Raw genomic sequence first — 21804 nt, 5'->3', positions numbered from 1 at the left:
TATTTTTAGTAGAGACAGGGTTTCACTGTGTTAGCCAGGATGGTCTCAATCTCCTGACCTCGTGATCCGCCCGTCTCGGCCTCCCAAAGTGCTGGGATTACAGGCTTGAGCCACCGCGCCCGGCCAGCAACTGCTTTTTAACACAGTCTCACAGCCAGGGAGCTGAGCGTTCCTGGCAGGCGGATGACTTGATGTGGAGCAGACAGAGGTGGGCTTACCTGTGCTCCGTCATCTGTTACAATCAAGCGTCTGACGGATGATGGATTGTTCTTGCCGGGAGGGCTTCTCCTCCCATGATTCAACGTGTGAGGCGCATGTTTCTGCAGTTCCTAGTCGTGCAGGCGGAAGCACACAGATTTTCCCTTTTCTGGCCCCTTTCTGAAAGTGCGTAGCTCATCTTTTGTGCTGGGTAACCCGAAAGTCTTCATCCTCGAAGAATCCAGTAGCTGGGAGGATTCAAGTGAGGACCAAATTTCACGAAAGAGAACAAACTCTGCCTATTTTTGGTCAGGAGTTGCATGAATTATGCCAATTTAAGAACCACCTTCCTAAAGTACATTTTTTTCTTTTTCTTTTCTTTTCTTTTCTTTTTTTTTTCTTTCTTTCTTTCTTTTTTTTTTTTTTTTTGCAGTACTAGACCGGCAAAAGCTAAGAGGTATAAGAGGTATGAAGGTGAACATGACATCTTTATGCAAATGTCACATTTTACTTTAAAATTTCTAAGCACAGTTATCCGTTGTGTCCCAGAAAATTGGTAATAACTTTAAAAAGCAGATAATGGATAAGTATTCTGGTGGACCAATTATAAGGTATGCCGAAAATTTTTCTTTTTACAAACTCATTCACAACTCTTTGGTTGTTTTGATTTATGCAAACCACAGCTTTTTATCTCTAGGTTCCATTCCTCATTTTAAGAGATCTGGTGAAAATTTTTACCTTTAAGGAAGTGGAGGAAATTCAATTTCTCTTCCATCTAGACAAGATAGATTTTTATCTTTATCAACAGTCTTGAAAAAGTGTGGAAGGAAAATATGTTCCTATTTGTGACAATCCTCAAAGGAGTCAGAAAAACCATAAAACCGTAGCATTAGATAAAATAATATATTATTTTAGCTTTATTATTTATTAGATGTATTATTCATCTATTTAATAATCATTATTTAATAATATATCTATATTAATATTGTAAATATAATATTTAATACTGTATATTAATATTATATAATATTATTCAATATTATTAATTGATTTGATCTATAATAGATATATTATGTTGTAATTCCTTAAACTCATCACAAAAACCATGGCATTAGATAAAATAGTCTATTATTTTAATAGACATTTACCAGTGCTTATAAAAAAGACATATTTATGATTACAACTTGGAAATCTTATTCTATGAAAAAAACTCAAGAATTCTGAGGCCAGGTGCTGTGGCTCATGCTTGTAATTCCAGCACTTTGGTAGGCCAAAGCTGGAGGATCACTTGAGCCCAGGAGTTTGAGACCAGCCTGGGGCAACATGGTGAAACCCTATCTCTACAAAAAATACAAAAAAGTAGGTGGGCATGGTGGTCTGCACCTGTAGTTCCAGCTATGAGGGAGACTGTGGTGGGAGGATTGCTCAAGCCCAGCAGGTCAAGGCCTGCACTCCAGCCTGGGTGACAGAGCAAGACCCTGTCTTAAAAAAAAGAAAAAAAGGAAAAGAAAAGAAAAAGAATTATGGATATTCTGGATAGCTGTTAAAGAAGGAATCCCATAAATATCTTTTCAAAATGAAAAGGCTTGCATATGATCATTTGTGTTTGGTATCATTATTTCTGTTGGCATCATTCCTTCTATACAGTTGTGTTAACTGAAATCAAGAAATGAAAGACATTCTGAGAGAGATATAAGGGTACTGACCTGGAATATCGGGACTCTAACTTTTAGCCTCTCCTCTGTAAAATAAGAATCTTCGAAACTCTTTTTAGGGGTCAGCTTCATTCATAGCTTATAGTAGAGGATAGCCAACTATGGCCCATTGGCCAAACGTGGCCCTCTGCCTGTCATTGCAAATAAAGTTTTATTGGAACACAGCCACAAACTTGCTTACATATTGCCCATGGCTTCTTTTACACTACAATGACAGAATTGAGAAGTGGCAACAAGGACCATATGACCCACAAAGAGAAAATTATTTAATTTCTGGACACTTACAAAAAACGCTGCCTGACCCCTAGTTTGAGGCAATTATAGGTGTTGATGGGAATCAGCAACACCAGGCCAGAGTGAATGAATTTGTTCTGCTTCATCGCTAGGCAAAGTTATAGCCAGCAATTAGAAGCACTCACTCCAGCTTACCAAAATTCAGAGGGATTTTCATGTTGCAGCTGTTCTTGAAGATAGCGAGGTTGGAGGCCTGACTAGAACTCCAGACGTTGGCCCTGTAATTCATCACTCTTTTACTCCTCACCCACTGATTAAGAACTATGATGGAGTGCCTGCTGGGAGCCATGTTCCTTGCAGGATTAGGAAACAGAGACGTGAGAGCAACAAGTCCCTGCCCTCCTAAGGACCATTGTTTACAAACTATCTGGGTGCTCTTGTTTACAAACTTCTGCTTCCATGTCCCTGCACACCACCGTTGACTCCTAAGTGTATTGGAGTCCCAAGTGCAAAATGTGTCTTTCAGAAACATGAAAATCTGCAAAAACCAGATATTTAGATATGTATTTCAATTTTCACTGAGTGATAAGATCAATTTCAGACTTGGCAAAAATTGACAAAAACCTTATATATTATTTTAAAGCAATTTTGTGATGAGACCAAGTCCAAGTGAAGCAAGCTATATCTTGTCACAATGACCCTCCCTCTTCCCCATTTTCCTCCCAAACTTCCAAACATTGGATGGTGACATAGCACAAATGTTGTAATGCTGCAATAGAGTGTAGTATAGCATTCCTTCTGCAATCCACTTACTTAATCAACTGATAGATGTTGATTGTGTATCTACTATGTACCTAATGTGACGTGGTCAATGGAGATTTTTATTGTAAGGGTTCACCTCTTAGGGGAAGGAAATTCCAATCTCCTTACCCCACGCTGACTCTACCTCTAAAAAAATAAAGACTAGTCAAGTTCAAGGATGCTAATTTATTTCTACTTTCTTTTCTCTTTTTCTTTTCTTTTTTTTTTTTTTTTGAGACAAGGTCTTGCTCTGTCACCCAGGCTGGAGGGCAGTGACACAATTACAGCTCACTGCAGCCTCCACCTCTTGGGCTCAAGCTATCCTCCTGCCTCAGTGACAACCACAGGTGCACACTACCATGCCCGGCTAATTTTTTAATTTTTTGTAGAGACAAGGTCTCATTTTGTTTCCAAGGCTGGTCTTGAACTCTTCAGGTCAAGCAGTCCTCCCACCTTGGCCTCCCAAATTGCTGGGATTATAGGTGTGAGCCACCATGCCTGGCTTGGTTTCTATTTTCTAAGGTTGAGTCATCTTGTGGAAAATAAGAACAAAACTTTGGATTTTTTTCCAGCTTTATTGAGGCATAAATAACAAAGTAAAAATGCTGCATTTATTTAAGGTATACATGTGATGTTTGATATATGTATACATTGTGAAATGATTACTATGATCAAGCTCATTAATATATCCATCAATTCGTGTAGTTACCGCTTTTCTGTATGAGAAAAATTAAGAACTACTCTCTAGAAAGAAATAATGGTTTTTTTTAGCAACATGGATGGAAATGCAGGTCATTATCTTACGTGAAACAACTCAGAAACAGAAAGTCAAATACTGCACATTCTCACTTATGTCAAGTGCGAACTAAACAAGGGCTACACATGGGCATAGAATGTGGAATAATAGACACTGGAGACTCCAAAAGGCAGGAGGAGGGAGGCAAGGGGAGGGTTCAAAAATTACCTGTTGGGTACCATGTTTACTATTCTGGCAATAAATACACTAACAGCCTGGAATTCACCACTATGCAATATATGCACGTAAGAAATCTGCACTTTTACCCACTATAACAATTTTTTAAATTAATATTAAAAATAAAATAAAATAAAGATCTACTCTCTTAGCAAATTTCAAGTATACTGTCCTATATCATAATACTGAATTATTCTAATACTGAATTATATACTTGAAAACTTTAATATTTAAAAGTAACAATTTGCTGCATTTACAAGAAATGAAACTAGGGACCACCACAGGCCCTAGTTTCCTACAATCTTAAGATGACAGACTTCCTTTACATAATCTGAGACCTATCAGAGACCTGGCTGCCCAGATAGGGAAGGGTAAGTTGCTCTTTCTGCATTTGCTGCATCTTAATTGCTTTCAGGTCAAAATAATTCTGAGGGCCAAATGGCATATTCTGGGGTGGTGTATTCTAATACCTTTTAGGTACTCTAAAGATGAATAGTGTCCCCTAAAAAGTGATGTCCACTTGGAATCTCAGAAAGTGACCTTATTTGAAAGCAGGGTTTTTGCAGATCTCATGAGTCAAGGATCTCGAGATGCAATCATCCTGGAGTTAGAGTCAGCCCTAAATCCAATAAGTGGTGTCCTCCTAAGAAGTGAGGAAGACACAGAGAAACACACATAAGGAAGACAGCCACATGAAGATGGGGGTAGAGATTGGTGTGGTGTAGCCCCAAGCCAAGGAGCCAAGGATGGGGTCACCTTGGCCACAGCTGGAAGAGGCAACGTAACACTCCTTCTTAGAGCCTTTAGGGGGACCGTGGTCCTGCTGACAAGCTTGACTTTTGGACACATGACCTTCTAAACTGTGAGAGAATAAATTTCTGTTGTTGTAAGCCACCTAGTTTGCAGGACTTTGCTTCAGCAGCCAAAGGAAACCAATGCACCCAAAGAAACATCTCTTCAACCCCCTTTAGTAATCACCTGCCACATTTATCTCTGTGCATGGTAAAAGTCCTTACCCAGTGCCTCAGAACTATGATGCACAATGTAGGAATTCTGGAGGCCTTAAAACAAGCAGGACACCATGAGGGGCCTTCTAAGGTACACACAATTCAAGACTTTCACATATATTTCCAAGTTATGCTACCGACTACACATCTCCAGAGAGCCCTTATCACTAGTACTTCTAAAATATTTAATAGAATAATAGAACATTTCCTCCTTTGCCAATTAACATTTCAGCAGTTACTTTAATATCTAAAATATTTTAAAGGTTTCTTTCATCTCTGTAGAAATTCTTTGCAGCCAGGGAGCTGTGACTCAAAGATGTATTTTAGCTCAGAGGCAAAGCCATTTCATTTATTATCCCAGATTTTTCATTAATTTGAATTTTTGTTATTATGGTTCAGAAATTTGAAATTGAATGGAAATTTTGCTCCCACACTTGATCCAAATACGAGACATTTAGACAGACTGATTGAGAATAAAACCCTGACATTCTTGAAAATGATGTTTTTATTAGTACCAGAAATATTCGGGTAGGTGTTATCTGTACTCACAATATCTAAAACTCAAGAGTATGATGTTGGCATTTCACCAGTAAAGAAAAGCTGCTTTTCTGCTTTCCTCCTAAATGGGGCTGCATTTCCAACACTTCACAAAGCATTGAACACACTGCCACTGGAGGCAGCCACGAATATTTTATTCCCTCTCAATGAAACAGTTAAACACATCCATTCTCTGCCGTTCAAGGATTTGTAACCTAAGGCCATGGCTACACAATTTTATATGAACAGGGTTAGAAAAAAAAATTAAAAAGAAAGAAGTCCAAATTTCATTCCTTCCATTTGATCATTTTTGTGGAGCCAGCTTCTATTTCAATTCTAGGCTCCTGCTCCTTTTCTGAAAGTTTTACTTCTTAGCATTGATTAAGTTAATTCCACAGTGACATGGAGTCTACCACATTTTGGGCTCAGAGCTGCCATGTAGAGGATTCTGGATGGTACATTCATTCTCACTGTCTCTTCTATCCCCAGATCTCTGGGAATCCATCACCTTTTTTTTTTGCACGACCATTTACTCTTGCCCAAATTCCAATTTTGCTGATCCTATCTTCTCTCCTTTTTAAGTGCGTAGAATTAGCTTATCGAAAGTGTTTCAGGAAAGCATTACCTACCAATGAAATTTTCATAGTCTCTAGAATAAAAAATAAGAGATTCCTGGTGTGCATTCAAACCCACCAGCTCTGCCAGCGGTCTCTGCTTGCGCTCTGTGCTAAGTGCGCTCAGCTTGCTTCTATATGCACGGGAAGTGACCTGTTTGCGAGGGACATTTACGTAAGAGTGAGAGACTGGAAACAACTGACAGACACACCCACGAGATATTAAGTATCACATTGTAACCCAACTTTCCTGCACTAGAAAGAAGACTATCTAAGATCTACGCACAAAGGAATATATGGAATTATAGGGTTTGGCTGAGTCCCCACCCAAATCTCCTCTCGAACTGTAGTCCCCATGTGTTGTGGGAAGGACCTGGTGGGAGGTGATTGAATCATGGGGGTGGTTTCCCCCATGCTGTTCTCATGATAGTGAGTGAGTTCTCACAAGATCTGATGATTTTATCAATGGTACTTTCTCCTGGGGTTCTCTTTCTCTCCTGCCACCTTGTGAAGAAGATGCTTGCTTCCCCTTTGCCTTCTGCCATGATTGTAAGTTTTCTGAGGCCTCCCCAGCCATGTGGAACTGTGAGTCAATCACACCTCTTTCCTTTATGAATTACCCAGTCTCAGGTAGTATGTTTACAGCAGTGTGAAAATGAACTAATACATGGAATGATTCCACATTATTTGAAAAACATGCTATACATGACAGTGAGATGCACCAGGGACTTCTCTTAGGGGTTTGCCCCCCCATCCATCCCCTGTTTCCAAGCATGGAAATAAGGGAAAATCTAGAGTTCCTTCAAGGGAAATTCCAGGCATCTAGCTGGCCCTGAGAAGTAAAAGAGTAACTTGATAAGCCAGAAGGTAATAGTAGCCTAAAACAATACCCAAGGAAGCTCATAGCCAAGAGTTGTTTGGGTCCCTATATCTTAGCATATGTTCCTGAGTTGTTTTTCAGAAGCCTGGATCCCCAAACAAATGAATCCGCTGGCATGTAGACCTCAGACAAAGGGCAACTGAGGACTGAGCTCTGACTGCAACTCTTTGTTCTAAATTTCTTCCTGAGGGGACTAGAGGAAGTCATGCCCATGGACCAGAGCTCAGCATTCCTTTCTGCTGATCCCAAATTTTTAGACAAAACTTTGTCTCCTTATCTGATCACAAATCGAGAAACTTTGAATCCACCTATGACTTGTAGGCCACTCCCCTGAAATCGAGATGTCTCATCTTTTTTAGGTAAAACCAATGTATGGCCTCCATGTATTAACTTATGGCTTTGCCTATAATCCCTGCCCCCCTGCCTTTCAAAAACCTCCACTTGCAAGCCATCAGGGAGGTCAGGTCTTAAGCCTGAGCTGCCTGATTCTCCTTGCTTGCTGCCCTCAATAAATACTTCACTTCCTCTTACTGCAATCCTGATGTCAGTGTTTGGCTTTGGGGCACCGGGTAAGTGAACCCTAGTTTGGTTTGATGTCAACAGTGTGTTGTATGTGGAAGGGTCCAGAAGCTCCTAGACCCAACTTGGTTACATCAGCAAGCTGCAAAGTTGAAGGAGAGACTTAGAAGAAGCCAAGGAAGGTAAGGCAGCAGTTGATGAATAAAATCTAAATGGTCAATATACACAAAGAAATCAAAGAAATGTTTATTAAAAAGATGAAATTAGTCCTTTTCAATTTATGAAAATTGCAATAATGTTTTTAAGGGGGTTCCCAAGAGTTTTCAGGAAAGCACCAGTAAGGGAACTTTTGCACCTTGCAGAAAAATGCATAAATTGAAAAAAAAGAAACAGAAAAAAAAGCAAATCATAAAGTTGTGCACACACTTGAACTCGGAAACTCAAACTTTGGGAATTTAGCCTAAGGAGATAAACATGAATATTGTAAACTAAAAACAAAATTCTAAGTCCCACAACTGACTTAATGAACCATCTCTTGGCCAAAGGGACCCCAGAATAACCTTGAAAACTGAAGGCCATGACGAGACGGGGTGTCAGACACACCTCCTTATACCCCATCCCTCGCTAACCACCATTAGACTTGCTTCCTTACGGGTTAAATAGAAACCAGCCCTTTCCAAAGACTCCACTGCGGATGTCAACCAACCGCCCGATGCTGCCCCAACCCTTTGTGGTTTCAGCACAACCACCAACCAGTATTTCTTCCTGATAAGAGACCCTGACCATGGAGTGGTTCTGGCTCGTCTATGGAGAATTGCAGTGAGGGTGTTAGTGTCCTCTGCTTCACCTTCTGACCTCAGAAGGCTGAGAACTCAACCCTGGGATCATGCTAACATCACCATTCCTTGTACCTGGGACCCATGAGGGGGCATGAAGCTCCATTGCAAATACACACATTGCTTCTTTCATGAATATTTGTGACTCCTTTTACAGCTTATTGAATATGTATATTCAACCACCCTGCTCAGCATAAATTCCTGTTCCCTTTGCCCCTCCCTCGAAGTGTCTGTTTCTGACTTCTGGCCACAGGCTACACTTTTCAGTCTGTCAGAACAGCCACCCTGCAAGCTGCAACCCTTTATAAGAAATAAAGCTCTTCTTTCCAAATTTACGAACCTCGTTTTCTTCAGTTGACAATATAAGGAATGATTTAGCTACAAGGTTGTTTTAGCAGAATTGACAACAACTTTATTGCCCAATACTGGGACAGGGAAGACAAAATGTGCAGAGCTCTCAAGTGGAGTAATGTGTACCCAAAAACAATGATCTCAAACAATTATGTGTATTGTACAGAAAGACGTGAATCATATCTGAAATGTAAAAAACCATCACAAAGCAGTGATTACATAATGATCCTGTCTTGTGGAAAAAACATTAAAAGTTTTGCTACACTGAATAAAGCATGGAAGGTCACACAAACGTCTATGAAACATGAATCATTCCCATGGTGGGTTTGTTGTTAGTCTTCACAGTGTTCTTTATGCTTATAGGTATTTTCTAGGTGTAAAGTAAACTTGAATTAATTTGATGCTTCAAAAAAGAAAAGCTGTTTTAAAAGTTGAATTATATATTGTCTGGTTTTTTTATTTTATTTTATTTTATTTTATTTTATTTTATTTTATTTTATTTTTATGGAGACAGGGTCTCACTCTATTGCCCAGGCTGGAGTGCAGTGGCGGCATCTTGGCTCACTGCAACCTCCACCTCCCGGGTTCAAGGGATTCGCCTGCCTCAGCATCCCAAGTAGCTGATACTACAAGCACGCACCACCACGCCCTGCTGATTTTTTTGTATTTTCGTAGAGATGCGGCTGCACCATGTTGGCCAGGCTAGTCTTGAACTCCTGACCTCAAGTGGACCTCAAGTGATCCATCCGCCTTGGCCTCCCAAAGTGCTGGGATTACAGGCATGAGTCACTGCACCTGGCTGAAAGTTGCATTATATATTGTCTTGGTCTCAACAAAAACACAAAAATGGCAAAGTTGAGGGAGGATGCAACTACAAATGGCAGTTGGGAAGGAACAGATTCATAGATCACTTACATTTTATCACTAAGGTGAACCCAAAAGTTATTAATTGAAGTAGTAACCACATAAAATGTGCTTTAAAAAATATTAAGCTGTATGAAGCTGGGTGTAGTGGCTTATGCCTATTATCCCAGCACTTTGAGAGGCCAAGGCAGGAGGATTCCTTGAGGCTAGGAATTCAAGACCAGCCTGAGCAACACAGTGAGAACCCATCTCTGCAACAAATTTAAAAATTAGCCAGGTACGGTGGCACGTTCCTGTGGTCCCAGCTACATGCAAGGCTGAAGTGGGAGGATCAGTTGAGCTCAGGAGTTCAAGGCTACAGTGCGCTGTGATCACACCAGACATAGTGAGACCTTGTCTCAAAAAAAAAAAAAAAAAAAAAAAAAAAAAAAAAAAAAATTAAGCTGTTTGAATTGCATGTAAATCCAGTGAAAATTATATACCATATCATTCATAATTTGACAGTGGTTAAAGTTATAGACAGATGCTAAAATTTGAGCAATTCCATTTGTCCTTTAAACAGAACAAGCGTCTGACCACAATATTGTCCTTTGGGCTTTCAAATGATACTACCTTTCACAGCCAGCCTCTTAAAAGGAAAAAGGAAGAGGAGGAAAATTAGACATCTAACGTGATTCCCTGCCCTTCATGCCTCCATGACTTGTGGCTGCAGATAAAACAAATGAAGAGGTTTTAGATAGAGTGAGACCCATTCTCCTAGTACACAAAAGCACTATTTTTATATTGACTCAGGAGAGAACTCACCTAAAATTATTCTTTGGTTCTGACAGCTATTTGCAGGCTTTAGAAAAGGGGAGGAAAGGAGTGCCTTTCTCAATCACTCTTTAAATAAGTGTCCTTGGGTGAAACTGACACTTCGTCTTTTACGTTACTCCTTTGAGACTCTCAGAGCATGCAGAGGCTGAGAGATTGAGAAACTGCCCTTCCAGCCCCGCAGTCAGACTCCTAAATACAAACTCTGGTCTCTTTTGCTCGCTTCCCATTTTATCAGTTGGGGCAGCTGATGTTTCATGTTTCATATTTGAGAACAGAGCTTTTTAAACATTAATGTGCACATATATCCACTGGGGAGTTTTGTTAAAATTGTAGATTCTAATTCAGCAGAGCTGGGGTGCAGTCTGATAGTCCACATTTCCAGCAAGCTCCCAGGTGAAGCCCACGCTGTTGGTGCCAGACTGTGCCCGAATAGTAAGGTTTTAGATGATACTAAAGAAAACAAGAATATTTTCTTGTACATGATCATTGTCCATAGTTTGCATATCATGTGATTGACTCAAGGCAGTGTTGTGGGTCATTTTCCATCCCAGAATGTGGATTGGGTCATTCCAACACAATGAATGTCTCTGAAATGGGACATGGATGTTCCAGGGTTTTTCAATCTAGCATTTGTGGAGCATAAGGGAACTGTCCACTTTCATGGAAATTTAAACAACAACTAGACTGGTATCATGCTCAGCAAGGAGGCACCACCATCACAGTGGTGATGAGCTGTGTTCACAATGGAGGCACATGATGTTGGTGTTTCCTAAGCCAATCCTTTGCCATTGCACAGAAGTCAGAGATGGTGACACATTAGGTCAACCCATGGCACCATGATATATCAGAACAGAAAAGAAATCATATCACAGAAATCATATATCTGGAGTTGAGTGGCCCTTGACATATACATACACTATATCAACAACCCAGAAAGAAGGCTGTCTCTGCATCTGAGTGGCCTGAAACAAATGGCATGCAGAATTTGTTTTTCTTGCTTTCCATGAGAAGTCCATTCCCACTAAGCACTTTGAGATTTGTTATGAAAACTTTATTAAATGTATCACAAGTGAGATGGAGGGGTTTGACTCAGTCCTCCAGATCTTTATCACCTTGTATGCTTTTCACTATCTTCTTGCTCCTATTCTCCCTCCTCCTTATCCTTTTCCTCCTTTGATGATCTGTATCTTTCCAGTGAAGCACAGCCATTAAACCCATATACACCACTAAACTCCACGTTCCACAAAACCAAAGGGTCTGCTTTTCTTTAAGAGGCTATTTAGCAACCACATATTGTTCCTCTTGTACATCAATTAGGGCTCATCTCTCATCCCCAACTGCTAATTGCTTAATCTTTCTGGAGATAACTCTATTAAACAAATGTTCTTTATTTTTATGTTTATAAATATTGCTTTTCATTACCCTTATGTTAAATGATAATGTCAAAACTCCCTGTATTGTCTACTGCTGAAAAACAAATTACATCCAAATTTTATCTTTTTAACACAACACACATGCATTATGGTTTCTCTGGGTCAGGAATCTGGGCATAGCTTAGCCCACTAAGTATCTTCTTCTTCTGGATCTTTCATGAAGCAGTGATCATGGTGCCAGCCAGGGCTGGGATCTCACCTCATCCATCTGAAGGTTCCATTGGGGAAGAATCTACTTCTAAGCTAACTCACATGGCTCTTGGGAGGATGTGATTCCTTGCAGGCTATTGGCTTGAGGCTACTCTCAATTCCTGGCCGTGTGGAAATGGGACCTTGCCATGTCTCCAGTATGGCAGCTCACTTCCAATAGAAAGAATCTGCTAAAATGATGGAGTCAGGCTGGGTGTGGTGGCTCACACTTGTAATCTCAGCACTTTGGGAGGTTGAGGCAGGCAGATCACTTGAGGTCAGGAATTCAAGACCAGTCTGGCCAACATGGTGAAGCCCTGTCTCTACTAAAAATACAAAAATTAGCCAGTAGTGGTGGCACATGCCTGTAGTCCCAGCTACTTAGGAGGCTGAGGCAGGAGAACCACTTGAATCTGAGAGGCAGAAGTTGCAATGAGCCTTGATCGTGCCACTGCACTCCAGCCTAGGTGACAGAGCAAAGCTCTGTCTCAAAAAAAAAGAAAAGAAAAAAAAAAAGATGGAGTCATAGTTTTATAACCGAACTTATTTCTCATCAGTTAGTCATTTCTATTGCTTATAAGTCGTGTTTTTAAAAATGAGATTAACATTTAAATAGGTTTGGATGACAGTATCCTGTAAATAGGTAGGCTGAGTAAAGCAGATGGCCCGCCCTACAGGTGAAGGCCTGAGTAGAGCAAAAAGACTGATCTTTCGTTCAGTAAGAGAGAAGTCCTTCTGCCTAACTAACTTCGAGCTGAGACCTTGGTTGTGTGGTTTTCTTTTCCTGCCTTCAGCCTCAAACTGAAACACTGGCTCTTCCTGGGTCTCAAGCCTGCAGGACTTTGGAATGAAACGACATCATCAGCGCTCCTGGATCCCCAGTTTCCAAACTCACTCTGCAGATCTTAGAACTTGTCATCCTCCACAAGTGCATGAACCCATTTCTTATAATAAATCTCTATCTCTCTAAATATAGATATATGTATTATATATATAAAATCTATCTCATTTATCTACATTTATCTACCTATCTACCCATCATCCATCCATCCATCATATCTATCTATCTATCTATCTATCTATCTATCTATCTATCTATCTATCTATCTATCTATCTATCCATCCATCCATTATATCTACCCATCCATCATATCTATCTATCGAGCCATCCAACAAAATGCTGGATATTTTGTTCTGTATTCTTCCAATAACTGATAAATCCTTATTCTACTCAGCTCTTTACTCTAGGGATCCTATGGCTCTAGTTCCATGACATCTCAAGGGGACTCCAGCACCGTATTTTGCTCTTCACACAAATATCTTCCAACGGAATGGGAAATGGAGCTTCTATTTATGCTATGATCACATTCTCCATGGCCTCTACCAGTGGAGGGATGATGACACCTGAAACCATTTAGAAGATGCCTGCATGATGACAACCTCCCCAGCTCAGCCAGGCATAAATGCAATGGTGTCTGATGCTCTTGAGTAGAAATGGCCCGTTTCTACAACTTGCTGCAAACTGCTACTGTGCACAGTGCCTGGCTTAGGACTGCAGCTGATGTGTTACCAGTGCTGCAGTCGGCATGCCTTCCTTGGTTGCAGAACACTCTGAATTGGCTGGAACTTTTTTAGAATATCTATTTATTAGATCCTAAATGTTTAGAATAAAACGTCAATGCCAGGGATAGCAAAAATGACAAGAAATTCTGGTTGCCCTTAGTTTCTTAGAGGAGAAGAAAGAGTTTGGAGCACCAACAACTTCATGGGATTTTGGGCCCTGTGGGAGAAGACACATATTAAAACCAAAACCTGGGTAGTTAATTTCACTCTTGATAACTGTTATATACAGGGGCTACAACTGAAGTCATCCCAGAATATTCCTGGATCACGATTTTATTTAGGGACCCAATAAGCTTATCTCCAATCCTGCTATATGGAAACACCCATTATTGAGAAAATGGAATATCACAGAAAGTAAGTGTTCAATGGGCATTACATATATTTGTACAGTCCATAGTGGATTAGGAACAATTTTCCTTTCCTTGACTCTTTACTCCTTTGGTAGTAATTTTTTAAAGTAAAATTTCTATTTTGAAATAATTTTAAATGTACAGAAAAGTTTTGAAGATAGTACAGAGATTCCCCATATATCTTAGCTTCCCCTAATGTTAACATCTTACACAACCAAGGCACATTTGCCAAAACTATGAAACCATCATTGGTACAGAACTACTAACTGCATTACAGGCTGTATTAGGATTTCCACAGTTTTTCCAATAATGATCTTTTCTATTCTAGGATTCAATCCAGGATACTGTTACGATTCATCACCATTAGTCTCCTCTACACTGTGAGAGTTTCTCAGAAGTTCCTTGTTTTGTGTGACCTTGATATTGCTATGGTCTGAATATGTTCTCCCAACATTCACACATTGAAACATAGTTGCTAGTGTGGTGGTATTAGGAGGTGAGATATTTGGGAGGTGATTAGCTCATGAGGGTGGAGCCCTCATGAATGGGATTAATGATCTTATAAAAGAGGGGTTAAGGAGCTGCTCCCCTCTTTTGCCCTCCCACCATGTGAGGACACAGCAAGAAGGCACCATTTAGGAACCAGGAAGTGAGTCTTCACCAGACATAGACTCTGTCACATCTTGATCTTGGACTTCCCAGCCTCCAGAACTGTGAACAACAAATGTCGGTTGTTTATAAATTACCCAGTCTAAGGTATTTTGTTATAGCAGCACAAATGGACTAAGACGTATTTTATCTTAGTTCCTCTATCTTGGTTTGTCTGATATTTTCTGATGATTAAACTAGAGTTAGAGGTTTTGGGGAAGAAGATCTTAGAGGTGAGGAGCACTTTTCATCATATCATATTAGGAGTTCACATGATTTATCATTATGATGTTAGCCATAACCACCTGGTAAAGACAGTGTCTGTGAAGTTTCCCCACTGTTAGTTATTCCTTGTTTAGTTTTGACCACGAAATTTAAAATAAATATTAATTTAAAAATACCCGGTATTATATTTATGTCTTATTTCAACTGAGTTTCTTTTTTCTGGTTTTAAATTTATTTCTAATTCAATTTCATCTTTGTTGTTTTATTTCGTCTAGAAAAAAAATTAAACATCACATTTTTCATAGAACTCTCCTGCTTAAACCTGGAGGCTGTTCATGGTTGGGATAAAAGAAAACCCATATTTTGAGCATCTCAAAAGGTATGAGGTAGTCTAATAAATATTTTATGTACATTTCCTACTTACATTTCATAAGAAACGTAAGTTAAATATTAACACCCCACTTTTTTTTTTTTTTCAAATGAAGAAACCAATTTCCTGAGGCCACAGGGAAAGAGAAGAAGTCATAAAATAGGTAGGATAGAACCCAGATTGTTTAGCCAGAGGTTCAAGATCAACCATAAACTTTTCAAATTTGATTCCTGGAGCTCTACTGCATGGACACATTCCTACAGAAATGCCAGGGTCTGTGCCCTGCAGCAAGAACATTCCCTAAGCAGCAGCGCCTTGAACATTCACCCCTATAGCCCCCATTCTCCAAGTTGCTTTTCCAAATGTCACTTATCCTCCAAGCCTGGCTGAAGCCTACCTCCTCCAGAAAGCTCTTGTTGATCACTAAGCCCCTGATATGGTTTGGCTGTGTCCCCACTCAGATCTCATCTTGAATTGTAGTTCCCATAATTCCCACTTGTCATGGGAGGGACCTTGTGGGAGGTAATTGAATCATGGTGGTGGTTATCTCCATGCTGTTCTCAATGATAGTGAGTGAGTCCTCACGAGATCCGATGGTTTTATAAAGGGCTTCCCACTCCCCTTTGCTCTGCGCTTCTCCTTGCTGCTGCCATGTGAAGAAGGATGTGTTTGCTTCCCCTTCTATCATGAGTGTAAGTTTCCTGAGGCCTCCCCAGCCCTGCGGAACTGAGTCGATGAAACCTTTTTCCTTTATAAATTACCCAGTCTCAGTATGTCTTTATTAGTAGTGTCAGAATGGACTAATGCAATCCTCAACAACTGTTCCTCTTACAATGAACACATCATTTCTAACATTCTTTGGCACTTGATAATATTCTGGGCTCCTTTGTTTCCCAGTTTGTTAAACAGGGTCAGTCCGTGCATGTGGCATACTATAGAGGGGATGCACTTTCTAGTCCTGATGGACGGTGCTGTGCTAGAAACCCCCAGGAGAGCTCTCCAGCATCCTTGTTGGAACCATGCACTGCATCCTTCTCACCACATACTGGCTCCTCTTGGCTTTTACCCCTCTTGTGCTCACTCTCATATAGATGGCTCTGTGTCAGTCTGTGTCAGCCAACTGCAAGGTTAGAGGGGCAGTCCTCAAGGCTGGCTCACTTCTCATAATCACTTCAATTTCAAATAGGTTCACAGAACTACCCTGTTTTAATAATTTGCTAAAAGGACTCACAGGAGTCACTGAAAGGTGTTATGCATATGGTTATGGTTCATTACAGCTAACGGAGACAGATTTAAGTCAGCCCAGGTAAAACACATACAGAAAAGAGTCGGGAAAAGTTGCAAATGTTGAGCTTCCAGATGTCCTGTCCCTGTGGAGTCATGGGCAGTGTTGTTTTCCCTGCATTGCTATGTGACAGTATGCATGGAGTATGTCCAACCTGGAAAGGCCACCTGAGAATTGAGTCCAGAGATTTCACTGGGGCTCTATCACACGAGTGTTGATGATTGCCCATGGGGCAGATCTCCATCTCCAGCCCCTCAGGAGGTCAAGCTGATGCTGCATGGGTCAAAGCCCCTGTCCTACATTCCACTGATAGACTGGCATGACGAGCCTCCTACCCTACATCACATTACTAAACTATGCAGTGACCCAAGGCCATCAGGCAGTCAATCCTACCAGGCTTGACATTCCAAGGGCATTGGGGTCACCTCCCTGAGCAGATTTCTTTCTGAACAAGATTAAATTCTTTACTACATACTGAGGTACTTCTGTCTATCTTAGAGACTTTTGCCCTCTTTTAACTTTTAGTTCCTTTTTTTCTTTTTCCTTTTAGAGACATGGTCTTCTGCTGTTGCCCAGGCTGGAGTGCAGTGGCATGATCGTCGCTCACTGCAGCCTCCAACTCCTAGGATCAAATGATCCCTCTACATCAGCCTCCCATGTAGCTGGGACTACAGGTGCATGCCACCATGCCCAGCTATTCTTTTTTTTTTTGTAGAGATGGGTCTTGCTATGCTGCTTAGGCTGGTCGACTTTTAGTTCTTTACATGCCTTCTTAACATACCCAGATTATGTTTGTGTGTGCAGACACCAAGACATTTACCGTGATGTTTCTCTCAGTGCTAGGATCACAGAAAATTTTTTTAGTTTTCATTATGCTTTTCTACTATATCCATATTTTCAACAGAAATTATTGCTTTTATAATTACGATGGGAAGACAGATTTTAATGAGGCTTTTTTCCCTAAAACATATTGCTTAACCAGTTTTGCTCACAATGAGCACCAGAATTTGTCCACTTGATAAGTCACTTATATAACATAATATTTAGGGGATCCTATGCTTTTATTTCTGAGTTATGTAAAAAATGACAGAAAAATACATTAAGAATAATTTAAACTCCATTCATTAATTAGACTATATACAGTTTAAACTATAGGGCCTACATACTACCCCTGAATAATATAAACATATACATGACACATATATGCAAACAATAATTAGCTACTTGTGTAGATATATAGACATTTTGTGAATTGTGTTACTCAGGAACATATAAGACTCTGTAGCCAGTGTGATGATGAAGATAAATCACCTTTCTATCTGGTCTAAATTCCTTTTCTGCCTACTCAATCCTACTGTTTCTTGTTTGTTTGTTTGTTTGTTTTTGGAGATGAAGTCTCACTCTGTCGCCCAGGCTGGAGTGCAGAGGCACAATCTCAGCTCACTGCAACCTCCTCCTCCCAGGTTCAAGTGATTCTCCTGCCTCAGCCTCCCAAGTAGCTGGGACTACAGGTGCATGCAACCACGCCCAGCTAATTTTTTGTATTTTAGTAGGGACGGGGTTTCACTGTGTTGTCAGGCAGTCTGCCGGCCTCAGCCTCCCAAAGCACTAGGATTACAGGCATGAGCCACCACACTCGGCCACTACTATTTCTTGTCAAGTATGCATCTTCAGTGGGGGCAAAAATTGCTCCTTAGGGGAAAAAATATATTTTTAGGGCAAAAAAAAAAAATCAAACTATCTTTATCAGTAAAGTATAGAAATGCATGCAGTACATAAACAGATATGTAGTATATCTCTATTAAAATTTTGTGGGGAGGGAAAATGCCCAAAACATGTGTTCAAAAACATCATTCTGAACTATCTGGGCTGGAGGTGGTGACCCTGTTTGCAGAATATTCTTAGCTTCTGTCTCTGCAACTGTAAAGTGTTCATTTTCAGCAAATTCTTTATAAATATATTTTTAGAAAGAGAAGGATGCTTTGCTGTTATGGTGTACAAAATGCCTAACATTAAGTACTTATTAACCGAGACTGAATTTTCTCCCTCTGACTATGGCCCAACCTAGGTAGGCACAACTCTGTCATGGACTTTGCAACCAAAAGGCACCATAGAAGGGTCCTGATTCCATTCTTAATGGCAGGAGTCACTTCCTGGCAATTTATGTGTTTTGTACTCTGTTGGGTCTGCTTTGAAAAGCCCCCTCCTTTCCACTGCCTGGCATCTTCCACACAGCATCACCTATGTGAGCCTGAGGGCACGCGTCTCTCAGATGAGATGAGAACGAGAATGGATTCACCTCATCATGTCCAATAAAGCCATGACTAAACACTGAAAGGCAGATGAAAAATTTTGTAAACAATTTAAAGCAAACCACTTACGTAATGGGAAATTCTCATCTATCCTTTTACTGGAAGTATCAGTGTTGTGCCTTATCCCAAATAACTGCTGATGCATGCAGCCTGAGCCCAGGGGAGAAGTTGAAGATATGGTTAAAGAGAGCTGGATAGTGTTCTATCAGTCAAGGTCTGCTGTGGTTTGAATGTGTCCCCTGAAGTTCAGGCATTGGAAAGTTAATCCCTGATGCAACAGGTTTAAGAGGAGAGACCTTTAAGAGGTGATTAGGCCATGAAGGCTAATGGATTAATGCCCTTATCATGGGAATGAGTTTATCTCAGGAGTGGGTTTCTTATTTAAAAAAAACAAGTTCAGCTCTGTTTTTCACTCTCTCTTACCTTCTCTTTGCTCTTCTGCCTTCTGCCATGGGATAACACAGTACAAAGTCTCTCACCAGATGCCAGCCTCTCAGTCTTGAACTTCCCAGCCTCCAGAATTGTGAACCAGTAAATTCCTCTTCATTATAAATTATCCAGGCTGTGGTATTCTGTGATAACAGCACAGAAAAGACTAAGACAGAAAACTCGTACTTAGAAGTGGGGTTGCTTCTTTAACAAATACCTGAGAATTTGGCAGTGGCTTGGGAACTAGGTAATAGGTAGAGGCTGAAAGAATTTGGAGGAGCAGGCTAGAAAAAGTATACATTGCCATAAATGGAATGTTAAGGGCAATTCTGATGAAGGCTTAGAAGAGGAGAGTTGTAAAGGAGTCTGGAACTTGTTAGAGATTACTTAAGTGGTGGTGATCACAATGCTGGTAGAAAAGAGTAAAGAGGCTGGGCCTGGTGACTCACGCCTGTAATCCCAGCACTTTGGGAGACTGATGTGGGTGGATCATCTGAGGTTAGGAGTTCGAGACCAGCTTGACCAACATGGTTGTTTGAAATGCTTGTTCCTTGGTGCCATAAGGAAATAGCACTTGAACATAAATTTAATTTGCTCAGCAAGGCCATTTTTACTTTCTGCAGAAAGAGTACACTCTCCAGCAGTTTCGCCATGAGAGTATACTGAACAAAGGAGATAGGGTCATTTATAACCTGACGCATTCACCCTACTGCTGTGTCTGGTTTCCATTGGCTGGAACGGGACCTCACATTCTGTATTTGTTCTGTATTGGCTAGCAACTTAGAATATTTTAAAAGAGGCAAAGGTAGAGGAGAACAAAGGAAGCAGGAAGTAACTTGTGGAATGCTGAGAAAGGTAAAAACACCTTCAAATAAGAAAGAGGAACAGGCTATGACCTAATGCTTGCTTGGACCAGTATAAGCATGCCAGGGCAAATATTTAGGCTAAATTGTGGGAGCTAAGAACATAAAGTGCATTGATTTCTTTATCAAGGCTAGTGGATATTTAAGAATGTTAGCACAGGCCTTTGAATAAATTTTGCTTCTAAGAAAAGTTGCTATTTATTTCTAATTAAATGGGGAGGAAAGTCTTTGAAGAGGAACCTCTACTTTACTTTTTACAATGGTGAAACCCCGTGTCTACTAGAAATACAAAAAATTAGCCAGGCATGGTGGTGGGTGCCTGCAATCCCAGCTACTCTAGAGGCTGAGGCAGAAGAATCACTTGAACCTGGGAGGCAGAGGCTGCAGTGAGCCGAGATCACGCCATTGCACTCCAGCCAACATTGCACTCTTGGGCAACAAGATTGAAACGCCATCTCAAAATAAATAAATAAATAAATAAAAATAAAAGAGTAAAGGTCCTTGTGATGAGGTCTCAGATGGAAATGAGGAACAACTTACTGGACAGTGGAGGAAAGGCCATACTTTTTACCAAGTGGCAAAGAATTTGGCTGAATTGTGTTCACGTCCTAAGACTTTACATAAGGTAGAACTTAAGATGGATAAGCAAGAAATTCAGCAAAGCATTCAGGATGTTGTGTGGTTTCTCTTCATTGCATATAATAAAATGTGAGAAGAGAGAAATGATTTAAATGCAGAATTTATAATTAAAAGGGAAACAGAACTTGGAGATTTGAAGGATTCTCAGCCTGGCTATGAGATCAAGAATGAAAGAGCATTTTCAAGAGAGGAAAACAGGGGTGTGACCAAGAGATAAGGAAAATAACATGATAGAACAAGCCAGAGGCTATTCAGCAGAACAATGGGAGAATGATCCTGAAGGTATTTCAGAAATTAGCAATTTTGCCCCTCCCATCACAGGCCCAGAGTGCCAAGGTCTGGGGAAAGGAAATATGTCAAAAGAGAGGCCCATGGTGCCCGTGGGACCACAGTACTCACTGCCCTGCACCACCTGAAGTGTCTGCTTCCCACATTCCAGTGCAGTGCTCCTCAGGTGCCCCAGCTGTGGCTCAAGTGAGCCCAGGTTCAGCTTGACTCCCCACTGCAGAAGGCAAAAGTCACAAACCTTGGTGGTGTCCACATAGTGCTAATTCTGCAGGCATACCAAATGCAAGAGCTGTGCAGGCATGGCTTCCTCCACCCAAATTTTAAAGGATGTCAATGACAGCCTGGGGACCCAGAAACAGGCCTGTGACAGAGGAAAAGCTGCTGCAGACAGTCTCCACCAGGGCAAAGCCTAGTGGAGCTGTGGGAGAAGAGTAACCCCCTGATCCTGAGACCCCAGAACTACAGAGCTACCAGCATGTAACGCCAGCCTGGTGAAGCCACAAGCACCTGACTCCAACTCATCAGAGTAACTGTGTGTGCTCTTCAGTAAAATGGTGGGGACTGGGCCCACAGGGCCTTGAAGGCCCAACTTCCACCCCAGTGTGTTCACAAGGTGGAACATAGAGTCAAGAAATACTATTCTGGAGCCTTAAGATTTGATGTTGTTCACCCTGTTGAGTTTTGGACCTACATTTCTGTAAGTCCAATATATTTCTGTTCTTTACAAATACCTATTTCTTCCTTTTGAGAGAATGTGTCTCCTATGCCTGTCCCACCATTGTATTTGGAAAGCAGATATCTTGTC

General features: G+C 40.8%; 1 protein-coding gene across 1 annotated transcript in view; it reads right to left on the bottom strand.

Moving 5' to 3' along the window:
- Nucleotides 1-3442: 3442 nt before the first annotated feature.
- Nucleotides 3443-21804, bottom strand: part of PUD (pseudouridine 5'-phosphatase) — a 208611-nt gene continuing 190249 nt past the window's right edge. The window contains exons 6-7 of the transcript XR_011618391.1: nucleotides 19204-19352; nucleotides 3443-10932 (exon numbers count right to left, since the gene is read on the bottom strand). The gene's annotated coding sequence lies outside the window, so the exon portion shown is untranslated. The remainder of the gene's footprint in view (nucleotides 10933-19203; nucleotides 19353-21804) is intronic.

Source organism: Macaca nemestrina, chromosome X, assembly GCF_043159975.1.
Source record: "Macaca nemestrina isolate mMacNem1 chromosome X, mMacNem.hap1, whole genome shotgun sequence".
Taxonomy (NCBI): Eukaryota; Metazoa; Chordata; class Mammalia; order Primates; family Cercopithecidae; genus Macaca; species Macaca nemestrina.
The sequence above is the reverse complement of the archived record's forward strand: the minus strand, read 5'-3'. Positions and strand labels throughout refer to the sequence as shown.